Here is a 17,464-nt window from a genome sequence, read left to right on the forward strand (position 1 = left end):
CTGTTGTTGAGGAGCAGGGCTCTAGGCATTCGGACTTCAGGAGTTGTGGCACACAGGTTCAGTGGTTGTGCCGCATGGCCTTAGTTGCTCCATGGCATGTGGGATCTTCCCACACCAGGGATCAAACCCATGTCTCCTGCATTTGCAGGTGATTCTTATCCACTGTGCCACCAGGGAAGACTTTTAATTATAATTGTAAACTTCTGTGTATGTTGGAACAGTGATGAACTAGAGACTCCATGGAGGAGGTGATGAAGATGGTGAATAAAGAGGTCTGCTGCCTTGCATCCATAGCATACCACTGTTTAGCACTCATTTCTCCAGCTTTGCACTACAGTCTGTCTCATCCACTAGACAAGCTCCATTAATGAACGGATCCTAATAATCATAGCATCAACAATGGTTACAGGTAACATTGACTGAGTTTTTCCCTTATGCAAGGCGTTTCTCTAAATGTTTTACATATATTCCCTTATTTAACCTCATGGCAGCTCTATGAAATGGATCCTACTAGTGACCCACTTTTATGCATAAACTAAGACATAGTGGGGTCAAGTTCCTTAGTAAATGATGGAATCAGGGCACAGTGTCAGGCAAGCTCTTAAACCCCCAACCTTAAGCCCTCATGCTCAATCATTTTACTGAGGGAGAGTAGAGTGGTACATAGAGACCAAGGTGTACAAAGAACCAAGAGGGGCAGAGTTCTCTGGTAAGCGGTGGGAACTTGTCTAGTGCCCGCTGCATATAAGAGAATACACTCATGAGGTTTGGATACACCTGGCCACCTATTCCAGTAGCTTCATGAATAATATCCACATACTTTTATTTTTCAAAAGCACTTTAAATTTGAGACATAATTGACATATATTACATTAGTTTCAGGTGTCAAAAACATTTCAGAAACACTTGATGCTCTTTAATCCTCCACATTTCTTTGTAAATTAAGCATGGCAAGTTTAGAATAAGGAAACAAGTCCAGAAAGACTACATTAGTTCATCCACCCATATGTTTATCAACAAACATTTATTGTCTATTATGTTCCAGACAATACCACTAGATCATAGGAACTTTATAAAGCAGGTGTTATCTCTATTTCATATTTAAGGAAATGGAAGTTCTGAAGATTGCATCAGCACCAGCACTATGAGATAAACACACACACACACACACACACACACAATATATATGTGTGTATATATATACATATATATATATATATATGTATGTATATACACACACACATATATATGATACATGTCTGGGTCCAACATTACATACTTTTCTTTCAAAGGTTGAAGTTGGAAGGGTCATTCTTCCTCAATATTAAATTTCACAACCCTATGTGCTGGAAAGGGGTTTCCATATCTAATTAGTAGTTGCGCTCTTGGTTTCCAATATGATGTTCTTACATTAGACAGATTATGTGAAAAAAAATCAAAGCGACATAAATGCAAAGAAGGGTCATCATTATCAATAGGGATGAACATTCTTAAATAAACGCCTGTTAGAAAGTGAGATCACCCTTGGACGGTGCTTTGAGATCTTTGGGAAGTGTGATTGGGGTTGAGGGGAGCAAGCCAGGACACCTTCCCGTCCAGACATTCCAGGCTCCAGGCCTCCCAGCTGTGGAATGTCCTGGAATGTGCTCGAATGAGTGTGGGCTGTGGAGTCTGGGAACAGTAGGGCTCTGATAGCAGGGGCTGGTCTGGACCCACCTGGGACCTCTGGTGTTGTTCACCAGCAAGGTAAAGAAACTAATGCAAAAAAATCCGCCTGACAATGCGGGAGACGTGGGTTTGATCCCTGCGTGGGGAAGATCCCCTGAAAGAGGAAATGGCAACCCACTCCAGTATTCTTGCCTGGGAAATCCCATGGACAGAGGAGCCTGGTGGGCTACAGTCCACAGGGTCACAAAGAGTCTGACACGACGGAAGCTACTTCGCACACTTGCATGCACATCTTGTCACTGCAGGCCTCCCTGAGAGCAGAGGTGGTTTCAGGGAGAAACCAAAACCAAAGAAGAGAGTGGTTGCTCTATCCTTTCTTACAAATGTCCACCAGGTCAGCGCAATTTCCAGCTGAGGCTATCCAAAAGTCTCCCTCACCCCTGTCACCACGGAGAGTTAGAAAGTCTGTGTCACCTATCCTTCTTCCTTTTAAAGGAACGGTCTTCTTTAAGGTTAGAACTGAAGAGAAACTGTGGACCCAGGCAGTGAAGGGTAAGGAGTTGGTAGTGAAAAGAGAAGCAAAGTGTTTGGTGCTTCAATCCTGGAAGTTCCTGGGAACTCGCCTGCCCACTTCTCCCTTTTAGTACAGACACAAAGGCTAGCCTCTCTGCAGAAGCCTTTTAAAGTGCTGTCAATAAGAGATCATTCAAGGAGAGTTGGAATGCTCATCAGGGGAAAGATTTCTGTGTCTCTCCTGGGAGGCCTCAGAGACGTCTACATTTCCCAGAACTTCCCAGAAGAGAATCAAGGGGAAGGAAAATTACTGCTTAGACTGAAGTTGGCAGTGGCTTTGGGTATCAGCTCCCCCCCTCCCCCTAGGCCCTGGCTTGGTGCCTCTATGGAGAAGCATCTTTAACTTTCATTGCCAGGGGTGTTTTGCTTCTGGTGAGGGGAGGAGGAGATAGGAGAGGAAATAAAAGCACAAAAATGAAAAACAAAGAATTCCTGAAGGTCTGATAAGTTGTTCAACTATGCACCAAAACATAAATATTTGGCCAAATTAGTTACTCCAAATGCTTTATATTTCTAAAATTGAGCCATAGTTTTGTTATACTTTGAAGTTTTTCAGCTCTTGACAATTCTGTGAAACTCTAAGGGGAGTGGGGCTTGGAGTTCATTTCCCTCCCTGAGATTCCAGCAAATACTTAGCTTCCTTTCTTTGAGGCCTGGTGAAATGATTTTGTTTTGTTGGTCATCTCTTTCCAAAGGGACATGTTCTGTGTTTGTGCAGTCACTCAAGTCAGCATTTTATCAGTGAACAAGCAACAGGCAGCGTGTGCTGGAAAATAATAGCTTGGAACTGATGAGAAAGCTCTAATGGTTACTAAAATATCTGCATCCTAATATAATCTGCAGTGATGCTGCAGCTTAATTTCTGCTCACCTTCTGTTGAATTCACCTTTTGAGATTTGCATGACTTCAATCATGTAGTATTTCATGACTGAAATCTAATTTACTTATGCTATGGCATGGCAGAAATCACTGTTCCCTTGGACGAAGAATGAACATCCATAAATTGAGTGTTTATATGATCCTCAAGCTGTTGGTTAATTTCCTCAGTGCAGTCCTGTTACCTGAAAACTTGGGTTCACCTCTGGGATATTGAGCCAAAAGATACAATCAAGCCAAGGAACGGGAGATGGAAGGTTTTCTTACTATACTTGCAGCAAGTAAGGAGAATCAGGGATCTTTCCCAAAGCAGTGTTTTCCCAGACAGCAAAATTGGGGAAGTTTAAGCTAAAGATAAATGCATACTCTTGAAAGGGTTTGAGTAGTAGGCAGAGACCAAACTTTAACTAATTAAAGTCAGGAGTTCAGTAAAGGTCAACATCCTCATCCTTTACGTTCCAGCTGATCTTGTGTGGTTGAGTGTTTCAGGCTAATCTTTACCTTGAAATAGAACTGGGACTCTTCACAAGTGGTATATTATCTTTGCTAGTGTTATTTCTCGTGCCATAAGAGTCTTTGTTTCTGCATTTTTTTGTTCCCTAGAGATCATTAATTACTGAGACTTGGTCAAGGGCATGACTAGGCTTGAGTCACAGAACAGTTTAGGCCAAAAATGGCTTCTCTTATGTTGAGAAAGCTATGTCTGGTTTTATTTCTCTGGGCATCCCTTCCTTAACTGCTTATAGTCCTCTAATAAATTCAATGAAAAATAACCAATCTTATCAGTTGTTTGCTATCATTTAAAAAAGCAGTGAGATATTTTAAGGTCTAGGAAACAATGGGCCTTCTTTTCCTGCAGTCCCCATGTTTAAGGGAGTTAATTATTTTTTACTTCTTTTCTTTATTTAGTTTTGGCTGTGACGGGTCTTTGTTGCTGCATGGGGTCTTCTCTAGTTGTGGTGAGCAGGGGCTCCTCTTCTGTTGTGGTGTGCAGGCTTCTCACTGCGGTGGCTTCTCTTGCGGATCACAGGCTCTAGGTGCGTGGGCTTCAGTAGCTGCGGTTTGCAGGCTCTAGAGCTCGGGCTTAGTAGTTCTGGGCTTAGCTGCTCTGGGGCATGTGGGATCTTCCCAGACCAGGATCAAACCTGAGTTCCCAGCATTGCACGGTGGACTCTCAACCACTCAACCACCAGGGAAGCCCAAGGAAGTTAATTAAACAAGGAGGGTATTAGATTAAAGTGGCTTTAATGCCTTAGTAGCCTAACCTAAGCCAAACCTAAGCAAACCCAAACCTAAACCTGTAGACACCTCAAGGTAAAGAAATCAAACCTAAGGAGAACCCATCAGAATGAACCAAGTAGACGTTCCCAAATAAGGCAACTGCTTAAGCTATAGTCAAGCAGATAATTGCTTTGTTTTTGCCTCTTCTCTATCAAGTCTCTACTCGAGCGTCTATAATATAAATGGTGAAGCACTCTGGTTTGCTGGTACCCAATTCAAATCGATTTTTGCTCAAATAAACTCTTAAAAGTGTAATATGCCTCACTTTATCTTTTAACAAGGGGAAGATCAAGACAGAAAGATGGAAGAACAAAGCCCCAAAGCCCTTGGCCAGTGGGAAACTTTTTCTCTAGTAGTAGCTCACTGTACATCATAGTAATGAGAATTATTTTTTAAAATTATTTGGCTGTGTCGGGTCTTAGTTGCGGCACATGGCAACTTTAGTTGCAGCATGCGGGATTCTTTGAGTTGTGGCATGTGAGATCCAGTTCCCTGACCAGGGATCAAAACTGGGTCCCTTGCATTGGGAGCATGGAGTCTTAGCCACCTGGGAAGTCCTAAGAACTATTTTTGTTAAAGAGGACAATGTGTGGTGTTACTGAGAACTGTCACTTTCTAGGCAAAGCAAAGTGCTAAAGAAGTATCAAGCCTGCTCTCGGGCCCCAAATCTTTTGACCTCATGCCCAGGAAGCGAGACCAGGGACCACCTCCGGATGTTGCTGATGAGAGTGAGTCTGTAGCTTAGAGTTCAGGTCAGATATTTAATGCAGAAAATCAGAGGTCCTGCCTCGTTAGAGTTAGCTTTAAGGATTTATTCTATTCTGTTTTATTAGGAAATACTTGTGTTTGGGGATGGGGGTGGTTATGAGAGGGACAGAGCAAGACCGACTGCATAATTTCTTTTTAGGAAGCTTTGGAGATATTTAAAGCATAGAAGGTTCACCTATATATGCAGACGCTGACTGAATTACTCTGAAATTGTTGCTGTTGTTTGATCGCTCAGTCATGTCTGATACTTTGCAACCCCATGGACGGCAGCACACCAAGCTTCCCTGTCCTTCACTATCTCCCAGAGTTTGCTCAAACTCATGTCCATTGAGTCGATGTTGCCATCCAACCATCTCATCCTCTGTTGTCCCCTTCTCCTCCTGCCTTCAATCTTTCCCAGCATCAGGGTCTTTTCCAGTAAGTCAGTTCTTCACATCAGGTGGCCAAAGTATTGGAGCTTCAGCTTCAGCATCAGTCCTTCCAATGAATATTCAGGGTTAATTTCCTTTAGGGTTGACTTGTTTGATCTCCTTCTGTCCAAGGGACACCCAAAAGTCTTCTCCAACACCACAGTTCAAAATGATCAGTTCTTCGGCACTCAGAGATTTCTTTATGGTCCAACTCTCACATCCATACATGACTACTGGAAAAACCATAGCTTTGACTAGATGGACCTTTAATAAATAGATGGGGAAACAATGAAAACAGTGAAAGACTATTTTCTTGGGCTCCAAAATCACTGCAGATGGTGACTGCAGTCATGAAATTAAAAGATGTTTGCTCCTTGGAAGAAAAGCTATGACCAACCTAGACAGCATATTAAAACGCAGACCTTTCTTTGCCAACGAAGGTCCATCTAGTCAAAGCTATGGTTTTTCCAGTAGTCATGTATGGATGTGAGAGTTGGACTATAAAGAAAGCTGAGCACCAAAGACTTGATGCTTTTGAACTGTGGTGTTGGAGAAGACTCTTGAGAGTCCCTAGGACTGCAAGGAGATCCAACCAGTCCATCCTAAAAGAAATCAGTCCTGAATAGTCTTTGGAAGGACTGATGCTGAAGCTGAAACTCCAATACCTTGGCCACCTGATGCAAAGAATTGACTCATTGGAAAAGCCCCTGATGCTGGGACAGATTGAAGGCAGGAGGAGAAGGGGACGACAGAAGATGAGATGGTTGAATGGCATCACCCACTTGATGGATGTGAGTTTGAGCAAGCTCCGGAAGTTGGTGGTGGGCAGGGAAGCCTGGCGTGCTTCCCTGCAGTCCATGGGGTCTCAAAGAGTCAGACACAACTGATCGACTGAACTGAACTGAACCTTTAATCAAAGTAAACCAGTCCCAGTAAGCTTGTCAGAGCAAAATTCTTCAGAAGATATTTTCTCTACATCTTCCTGGTCACTATCACTTGATTTTCTCAAAGGAGCCTCTCCCCCTCCTTGACTAGCCTCTCAGTTCCTGCCCTTCCTAAGCCTTGGAAGGCCTGTCTCTCTTTTCTCTTGAAAGAGTAGTTGAAACTCCTCTTCCTCCAGGGAGGCTTTCTTGGAGAAAAGGAGCGACTCGCCTTTCTCTGGACTCTTGCAGAACTTTACTTGCACCACTTCATGGCAGTTATTTCATTGTGATGCATTGTAGCAGTGTATGTTCACATCTTATCTCTTGTACTTACCTCATCTGACTTTTAAGCTCCTGGAAGGCAATATCTGTGATATATTGATAGTCCCTAACTTCAGATTCAACTTATGATTTCTTGACTTTACAAGGGTATGAAAGCAATATGTATTCAGTAGAAACTGCACATCAAATTTTGAATTTTGAGCTTTCCCCAGACTAGTGATGTGCAGTCCAGTACTCTCCTGATGCTGGCCAGTGGCCGTAACCACCTCTCCCAGTCAGTCATGCCATTGTGAGGGTAAACAATGGATACACTCTCAACCATTCTGTACCCACACAACGATTCTATTTTTCACTTTCAGTACAGAGTTCAATAAGTTACATGAGCTATTCAACACCTTATTATAAAAGAGGCCTTATATTAAACAATTTTGCCCAACTGCAGGCTAGTGTAAGTGTTCTAAGTGCATTTAACATATGGTGTTTGGTAGGTTAGGTGTATTAACTATATTTTCAACTTACAATATCTGAATGTAACCCCACTGTAAGTCGAGGAAGATCTGCATCGTACTCTGTGTCACTGTGCAGTTGTTAAGCCATGTCTGAGTCTTTGCTACTTCATGGAGTGTAGCACACTGGGCTCCTCTGTTCTCCACCATCTCCCAGAGTTTGGTCAAATTCATGTCCATTGAGGGGTGATGCTGTCTAACCATCTCATCCTCCGCTGCCCCCTTCTCCTTTTGGCTTCAGTTGTTCCCAGTACCAGGGTCTTTTCTAATGAGTCGGCTCTTCACATCAGGTGGCCAAAGTATTAGAGCTTCAGCTTCAGCATCAGTCCTTCTAATGAATAATTCAGGGTTGATTTCCTTTAGGATTGACTGATTTGATCTCCCTGCTGTCCAAGGGACTCTCAAGAGTCTTCTGCAGAACCACAATTCAAAAGCATCAATTCTTTGGCTCTCAGCCTTCTTTATGGTCCAACTCTCACATCCATACATGACTATTGGAAAAACCATAGCTTTGATTAGATGAACTTTAGTTGGCAAACTGATGTCTCTAGTTTTTATTATGCTGTCTAGGTTTGTCATAGCTTCCCTTTCAAAGACCAAGTGTCTTTTAATTTCATGGCTGTAGTCACCCACAGTGATTTTGGAGCCCAAGAACACAAAATCTGTCACTACTTCCACTTTTCCCCCTTCTATTTGCCATGAAGTGATGGGACCAGATGCCATGATCTCAGTTTTTTGAATGTTGAGTTTTAAGCCAGCTTTTTCTCTCTCCTCTTTCACCCTCATCAAGAGGCTCTTTAGTTCCTCTTCACTTTCTGCCATTAGAGTGGTATCATCTACATATCTGAGATTGTTGGTATTTCTCCTGGAAATGTCTTGATTGCAGCTTGTGATTCATCCAACCCGGCATTTCATATGATGTACTCTGCATATAAGTTAAAAAAGCAGAGTAACAATATATGGACTTGACATACTCCTTTCCCAATTTGGAACCAGTCAGTTGCTCCATGTCTGGTTCTAACTGTTGCTTCTTGACCTATATGCAGGTTTCTCAGGAGACAAGTAAGGTGGTCTTGTATTCCCATCTCTTTAAAGAATTTTCCACAGTTTTTTGTGATCCACACAGCCTATGGCTATGTGGATCATAATTTGTATCTTCACACTATTTAGCATCGTACCTCGTACTTAAAAGGCACAGTAGTATTTGTTTAGCAATGAAATAAATACATCCAAGGCCAGATCTACTGCACAGCAGTAGCCTGAGACCAAAATGTTCTTACAAATAAGGATAGAGAAAGTCAAAGCTCCACTTTCTAAGTTTCAAATAAATACTTCCCTTATTTTCTCTATCAAAACTCAGTACTGAGCATATTAAATTTGGTCAGAATCAACTGAGTGGTTTAGAGTGTAACCTAAAGTAAACCCAAGTAAACATTTTTCTTTTTTTTTTAACATTTTTCTTTCTCTTTCTTTTTTTCTTCCTTGGGAACAGATGACACTTTACTAGACAAAAAGGAAAAATATCTGGGTGGGAGAAATTGGGTGGGGCCAGTTAAGCCCACATTCCACTACTAGATTTAGTTGAAAATACCAAGCTGTTTTCAAGAAGTCTGAATTTAACTGACTCCCTCACACCGTACTCAGGGGTGCCTTCCTTGAAGAACTGAAAGCAGAAGGAATTGGGAGCTGAGAGTAATGCTGAACAAAAGGTAATTATTTTAAATCAAAACATATGCAGGAAGGGTGAACTTAAGCTAAATTCCAAGGGGCAATTGCCACTCAGCTTTCACTTCTCAGACCTATCTTCTCTGATAAATTTTCCCTGGTTACATAAAAAAGAGGTGGGGTGGGGTTTGCTTTGCCATTCTTTAACATAGTGCTTTTAAACAAACCGTCTCCTTTTAATACACTAGTGCCTCTCATCTCCTGATTGCCTTATATATAATACCTGGTACGATGTGGTCTTAATATGTAAGTAATGAGAAGATGAGGAACAAGTGGTAGAAGAATTAAAAGGAGGAAGAAAAGGTAGGAAAGATAGTTCCTGTCCTGATTACTCAGTGTCTAAGAGTTCTGGGAGACTTGGGAAGCCTTTTTGATTGTGGCAATGGTGGGATTTATTTTTCAGTTTGTAATGCATGGTGTTATCTCTCATGGTTGTGTCGATTTGATGAAACAGCTGCTATTAGTTTGGGATGATTGGGGAGGATCTGTGGGCAATCCGTGCAAAGAGCCTAACTGGGCTGAAATCTCCAGCAGTGATAACTTTGGGTCACAGAACTTAAGTCCTGTCATTTGGATACTTGGACTTTGGGGAAGGAAGAAATTGATGAGAAATAATAATTAGAGGTTAGCCTAAAGAGGCTAGAGAAACGAAAACAGAGGCTTGTTTATACTTCTTCACAAATACAGAGAAATGCCCCTCAGCCCTGGCCCCAACAATGGAAGTGACCCAAGAGTGCAGAGCAAGGAACAGGACTCTCAAGGCCAAAGCCAAAAGAGTGAGCTCAAGGGCAGATGTGCCGTGGGTCTAGCCTCAAAGGGCTTCTGGCACAGAAGGGCAAGATGGACCCCCAGTCAGGGACCGAGGTGGACACTCTAACTTTATGAAGGGATTCTGTTTAGCCAACCCTAGACGGGGGCTTTTCAAAGTTCCAGAAAACAGCAGGGAGTATTAATAGTGCCTAGGAAATACACAGATGTCTGAGATGCCAGAGGTACAAGAGTGGGTGACATTTCTGGAGTTTTGTTTAGAGGACACATAGATTTCTAGAGCTCAGGGTTGGAGCAAAGATGTTCTTGATCTCACAGAAAGAGCAAATTCTGAGACCCCTTTAGGGAATGCAATTCACAGTAAAGAAAAGCCTTCTAGGAAAAGCAGGTCTCTCAGAACTAGAGAAGTAAGAGGAAGAAAGAAGAATGATCCCTTCAGAAACCCCAAAACAACTGTTCTGATAAGGTGAGAGCACTGGGGAACTCTGAGTCGGGATGGGTACTGCCCCTCAGGATCCTGAGACCTACCTGTCCTCTGAGTAACACCTTTCCAGTGGATGACTTCCTCTGGCACATTTCTGCCCATTGATGCCCCAGCCTAAATTCTAAATCCTCCAATAAAATGACACCAGCCATTTTACCATCCTCTCCAAACATCTGGCCTTCCTTTGCTCTTCCTCTTGATCATGAAATTCCCTTTAAAAACTCCATTGGTTGCCACGGATTTTTAAAAATTGTTTATGTTTTGCTATTTTCTGCTCACTCAAGGCTTTAGCATTCCCAATGCTTTCTCTATTAGTTTGGGTCCATTCAGAAGTTAAACTGCTACTAGTTATTTGAACAGAGAGAATTTAACATGTTTTTAAAGCCTGCTAATGAGATATAGAGCTGTTAGCAAAGTAAATAAAAGGATAAATGTGTGCATGCTAAGTCACTTCAGTCATGTCTGACTCTTTGCAAACCTGTATACCGTAGCCCACCAGGTTCCTCTGTCCATGTAATTCTCCAGGCAAGAATACTGGAGTGGGTTGCCATTTCCTACTCCAATGGGTCTTCCCAACCCAGAGATCGAACCCAAGTCTGTTGAGTCTCCTGCATTGGCAGATGGATTCTTCCCCACTGTGCCACCTGGGAAGCCCAGTACTGCTATATATACATAATTTATATTCAATGATTAATTCCAGCTCTTACTCCTGTACTAGTTTTATCTGTCAGAAATGTGTAATTAATGTTCTCCTTCTGAGCAGACGGCCCCTAACAATCCCAAAGCAAGCTGTTTCTTCTCTAACTCATCCTCACTATACGGTGTTTCCATTAAATGTAACCCATTTCCATAGGTTATTCATGTGAATTGCTCCTTGACATATAATACCACCCAGGCTTCTTATTAGAGGCCCATCATTTAGGACTAGGACTTGCTCTCCCCTCACCGTATTTCAGTATGGAATCTCTTCCTACCATGTCTCAAAAATCACATTGTGGTATAATTTCAAGCTCACTTTGCTTACACTACACACTCAGTAGGTTAGAGAGACCATATGATGTAGTGTGAATCCTGGGCCACATTGTGTGTGTGTGCACTCAGTTGCTCAGTCATGTCTGACCCTTTGTGACCCCATGGACTGTAGCCTGCCAGGCTCCTTTGGGTCCAGGGAATTTTCCAGGCAAGAATACTGGAGCAGATTGCCACTTCCTTCTCCAGGGGATCTTCCTGACCCAGGGATTGAACCTGTGTCTCCTGTGGCTCCTGCACTGGGAGGCAGATTCTTTATCACTATGCCACCTGGGAAGACCCCTGAGAAGCCCCCTGGACCAGACTGCCCATATCTAAATCCTTGCCTTCCCTTTTACCTGCTGTGCATGTCCTTGTGCGCACAGCTTCTTAAATGTCTATAAGCTTAGTTTCTATAAGCTTCATTTCTCTATCTGTAAAATGTAAGCAATAGTGGTACCTACTTTAAAGGATTGTTCTTAAGTTTAAGTGATATGCAGGGAGTAAATAATCAATGACAGTTATTATTAGTATAAGGATATTAAGTCTATCAGTTATTTCCTTCTCCTCACCAATATTTTATGGGTACAAAATACTAAGTCCCTCCCGATACTCTTATTCTTCTTCTCATCTTACACTTATCCTCTACAGGTACCACTTTCATAGGTTTATCAAGTGACTGTCTCTCTCTCCTTCTTTAGTTTTTCAACCAAGTCAGTTAGACTCTGGTTATACATACTTCCCTGGCCATGCATCCATCACTCCTCCCAGTATCTAAGACCAGAGTTATGTCTTTTAAATCTCATTTCTCATCATCTCTTTATTGGGACGTTCAACTCCCACATCTTCCTTTCTCTTCCAAGCCTTTGCTGTCAATAGAGAAATTATGTCTATCATCTATGCTATATTGGCTTTTGATTCCTAGGCCCAGGCCTCTTAGTTTCTTTTCAGTTAATGTCGTCCTTGCAGCATTTTAAACTTGAGATGTGCTGGGAGGAGATTTCCAGGAGCAAGTTAACAGGAATCTTCAAGTGGCAGAGGAATCATGAGAGCAGACATGAAAGCTTAAGGTAATAACTTTCAAGAGCTTGGTGATCTGTCTTGGGTATTTGACTTGGACAGAATGCTTATTTCATATAGGTTAAGCAGGGCATCTCAAGACTGTCAGAAAAATGAATCTGTCTTTGTTATGCCAAAGAAATCTGTTATCTAGTCAAAACAACTAGTCAAATAATTTCCACATTAATTTTTCATTTTATGCTTGCATTTGTACATCCAGCCCAAAACTCTCCAAGGAATAAATTATTATTTCAGTATGTGAAGGTTTAGTTTCTCTTCCTGGCTACTCCAAACCATCCACATTATAAAAGTTAAACTACCTATCGTGCTTCATAAATGTACTTCCATGAGCCAGAGAAGAGGCATCAGGAGTGGGGAATTTCTTATGTGTCCATGCATGTACAGAGTTCAAGCTCTAGGAATAAATGTGTCAAGAATGTGTAACTGCTGCCGAGTAATTATGCAACTTACATTTCTGCCAATAAAATTTGAGCCTGAGTTATGTAAGACTGAATTATAAATCCAACCTTTGCACCAGTTATCACTGAGATGTGGAACATTATAAAGGGTAGAGGGGAAGAAAAATGAATGACAAGTAATAGTCTTCAGGTGAATCTGGAAGTGCACAATAAATGTTAGTGCTGGTTGCTTTAGCTTGTACAGATGCCACTATCATTTTTTAATTCCTGCAACATGTCTTCTTTGTGACTTTTTAATAGCACAGTTGTCTCAAGGGTACAAGCACAGAATGGGAGTGTAAATGTTTTAAAATGTCAATAGAAAACACATATATTCTCCTGTTCAACAATGCAAACATTAAAAGTAACTAAAACTGACTTCCATGCCTAATCCCAGTTGGCTCCCAGAGGTATCCCCCATAAACTGAGGTATAATCCTTCCAGTGCATTCACATACAAAGACATACATATAATTATGTAATATAGATATTATATTATAAAATCGATTAATGTGTGTGTGAGAGTATGTTTTATATATCTGGTATCATACCATACGTGTCATTATGAAACTTACTTCTTTCACATAACAGTATATAATGAAGATCTTTGATTTCACTACATACAGATCTATCTCATTCTACTTAACTGCTAAACTCTATCTGCATACAAATAAGATGTTTCTAGTTTATGTGATTACAAACAATTCTGCCATAAATAGCTTATATATGTGAGAGTAGAGCTTTCTTTGAATGGAGAAATAAAATTGTTAGATCCTAGGCATATGCATTTTTAATTTAAATGTGTATCATCACATTCATACCAGGAATGCAAGAGGATACCATTTCACTATACCCTAGCCAACAATGATATTTTACATCTTGTCGATCTGAAATGGTATTTCTTAATTGATGTGAAATGTTTTCTCGTTATTGATGTTGTGAAAATATGCTTCATTGTTGTTCCAATTTGCACTTCTTTGACTGTGAGTGAGATTTGACATATTTGTATATGTTTATTGTTACTTGTATTTCCTCCTCTTTGAATTCACTTTTCATATCCTTTGCACAGTATTCTTGGATGGTTTATTGATCTTTTCTTCTTATTGACATAGGAGTGCTTTGAGTATCTTGGATTTTGATCAAGGCAACTTTAGGGACACCATTCACATTGTGGTCCACAGGAAAGTCTCCCCCTGGTGGTGTACAGTGTACAATTTACACAGTCATACAGCCGTTCTTCACCTTTTGTTTGTAATAAATTATGGAAGCATTTTATCCTTAATCTGTCTCCTGTCTTTTAACATTGCTTGTGTTATTTTTTTCACAGTAGAATAGTCATACCTAATCAGTCTTTTCCTTCGTGTTGTTTGCCTTCTCTGTCTTGTTTAAAATGGTCTTTCCTACCAAAGGTAATGAGACATTTTCCTGTATTTCCTGATTGTTTTCATAGTTTTTTTTTTAATGCTTGTATCTTTAATGTTTCTGAAAATTATTAAATTTTATAAATGATGTGAAATAGGAATCTAAACATTATTTTTCCTATTAATCATAACCAATAGTCCCAACAAATTATTGGATAGTTATCCTATCCCCTTATCTAAAATACTACCTTTATTATATACTCTTTTTTCCTATACTCCTGAGTGCATTTGGGGGTTCTACACTACGGTCTTATGAGTAAAATAATATTTGGAGAAAGTACTCATTTAGCTACATTAGGGTTATAACTATCTACTAATAACTGAGAGGTTGAGATTAAAATAAGAATCCATTTAATATTGGCTTTAATACATAGTATACAACTTGATGTTAAACTTTGTGTTGCAAATTATGTGAAATTCTCACTTCTGAGAGGAGGCTCAGTCTATCTTATTAATTTGTCTGTCATATTTATAGAGTCCCTACATTGAAAACCCTGTCTAGTTGCTCTTATAAACATATAGTTAGAACTGGTGGATCTTACATAATGCTTCTATACAAGATTCTGGTGCCCAGTTAAGCAGCCAAACTTTTTTTTCCTGAATACTATGCTTGACTTGAAAATGCTTAACTTGATTTAACCATGTACATAGTAAATTAATAAAAATTAATAACTATATCTTTTAGCTTTAAATGTATAGATCACTTGCAACAAAAGTGTAAAGCATTTGAGCTTTTCCATAGGGCCATGAGGACCTTAAGTGTAAGATACATCTGGTAACCCAGTTTGACAAATAGTCAGCACTAAATACACATTTGCAGGGTGAAAGAAGCCAATAGCAGGCTTAACTTTAACGAAAAACTTTTTTTGTTTTTTAATGGGAGTATAGTTGCTTTACAATGTTGTAGAAGCTTAACTTTAAAAAAAGCATTATTATTATTATTTCTTTTTTCTAGACACTTTACTGATTTGCTTCATTCAGAGTTGCTGTTTTGCTCTTATTGCTTTACAATGTATGATATTAGAAAAGTTCAGTAGCTCAGTTGTGTCCAACTCTGCAACCCCATGGATCGCAGCACACCAGGCTTCCCTGTACTTCAGCATCTCCTGGAGCTTGCTCAAACTGACGTCCATCAAGTCAGTGATGCCAGCCAATCATCTTGTCCTCTGTCATCCTCTTCTCCTGCCTTCAATCTTTCCCAGCATCAGGGTCTTTTCTAATGAGTCAGCTCTTTGCATCAGAGGCCAAAGTGTTGGACTTGGCATTAATCTGTCTTTCTTAGCCAGAAAACTTCAAATCAACTTATCCTTTTCTTTGAGAGCTGTTTAAATCCAAGACTTAGTTATTTGGTTATTGGTTAAAAGAAAAAGCAACCTGAAGTATAAATCTCGTTGTCCATATTTGCTTTCCATGTAGACCAATTGAATGAAAACTAACTTTCCTCTCCCTTCTCCCCAGATATGCTGGTATTTTTGAGTGGTGCTAGCTTATTCTGACTGTTATTTGCAACTCTGTTCTTCTTTCTTAAAGCAAGTGTGAGATAATGCAAAGTCAAAGTCAAATCCTGGATTTACAGATTCTTAGAACTGGAAATGCCTTGAGATATTCTAGTCTAACCATCTCATTTTAGAACTGGGATGATTGCCCTGTTGACACACTTGATTTTATATATATATATATATATATATATATATATATATATATATATAATAAGTTTAGTTATAGATATTTAAAATTTATATGAACTAATCATTTGGGATAAGAGTCTAAATATATTTACAAACACATGAAGTTAGCTCTTCTTTCTTTAAAATATCCATAGCACCTACTGAATGTACATGAATGTGCAATTATAAGAATGTGAGGATGAAGTTACTGATTATCACCCATTAGCCTGATAGGAATGGTTAAAATGTGAAACAATTTCCAGCAACATGTGGAATTCTGGCTGGCTGCTTTTTTATTTCAAAGCCTGTTTTATTTTCTGAAACAGTTTCTTATCACATTTATTTATTATTTCTCAAAGGGGTGCTGGGAAATATTCTGCCTTTATTGCTATTCTCATGTTCACACGTGAGAAAATCAAGTTCACACAGAGCTTAGCATTCTCTTCCTGGAAATATGTACTTAAAATAACCCACAAAACACTCAGCTATCTGTCACTCAGCTCAGCACCCTTTTCTAGTCCTTTCTCTTCCAGCCTGAGGGCTTTCACACAGATGAAGCTGATATTACATGGAAATTCCCCAAATCAAGGCTTGTTTAAAAATCCCCAAGAGACAATGGACTAGGCATATCCCCATGTGGCTGAAGATACATGCACACAAAATGATACCAATAAACTTGGGAAGAAGACATGTAATATCAAAAATGCACAATTAATAGAAGAGAATGGTTGTCTTCAGTGCAGAGAGGTGAAATAAGAGGATGTTGTGAAAACAACATTAAGTTTTATTTTTGCTTCTCCCCACCCGTATTCCTCATCCCAACCCAATTTTCCAAAAGTATCTTATTCCAATATTTAAGAAAAACTTTAGTGTTTTTATGTGCACACGGTGGAATTTCACCAATTTCTTCGGAATGACAAGTATCAGAAAAAGTTCTGCGGCTGCTAAGATCACTGTTCCATAATCTATCAAGAGTCAAGATCTCACAGGAAGAAAATTTACAGTAGATTAACTTAAAGTTAAAAAAAAAGAAAAACAACTGACAGTCAGGAGACCACTTGGATTTTAATCTCAGTTCTGTGCTGATGATGGTAACCACTCATAGCTAAGTACTTTTTTAACCGTTTATAAAACATGTTCACATTTATTAATCTATTTGATCTTCATAGCAACTCTTCAGGGGAGTTGTTATGTAAATGAAAGAACTAAAGCTCAGACTGCTTAAATGACTTTTTAAAAATCATTTTAGAATATTTATTTTTACTTATTTATTTGGCTGCACCAGGTCTTAGTTGAGTTAAGGCATACAGAATCTTTGGTCTGTGTTGTGGCAGGCGGGAACTGTACTTGCAGCATGTGGGATCTAATTCCCTGACCAGTGATTGAACCCAGGACCCCTGGAAAGGGAGTGCAGAGTCTTAGCTACTGGACACCAAGGAAACCCCTTACATGACATTAAGATTGCTTAATTTGTGATCTATACTTTTTCTGTGTTCTGAGGGCAGGTTCCTAACCTTTCTTTGCTTCACATTAGTAAATATAACATTTGCCAACTGACTTTATAGAAATGTATAAGAGAAAAGTGATG

At 39.9% G+C, this 17,464-nt stretch overlaps 1 protein-coding gene across 2 annotated transcripts in view; it reads left to right on the forward strand.

Moving 5' to 3' along the window:
- Positions 1-8,904: 8,904 nt before the first annotated feature.
- The window catches only part of CALD1 (caldesmon 1), a 227,643-nt gene continuing 219,083 nt past the window's right edge, over positions 8,905-17,464 (forward strand). The window contains exon 1 of one of the 2 annotated variants that reach the window (XM_043872933.1): positions 8,905-8,996. The gene's annotated coding sequence lies outside the window, so the exon portion shown is untranslated. The remainder of the gene's footprint in view (positions 8,997-17,464) is intronic. The other variant, XM_043872935.1, reaches the window with a different exon arrangement.

This window comes from Cervus elaphus, chromosome 18 (assembly GCF_910594005.1).
Source record: "Cervus elaphus chromosome 18, mCerEla1.1, whole genome shotgun sequence".
NCBI classification, from domain to species: domain Eukaryota; kingdom Metazoa; phylum Chordata; class Mammalia; order Artiodactyla; family Cervidae; genus Cervus; species Cervus elaphus.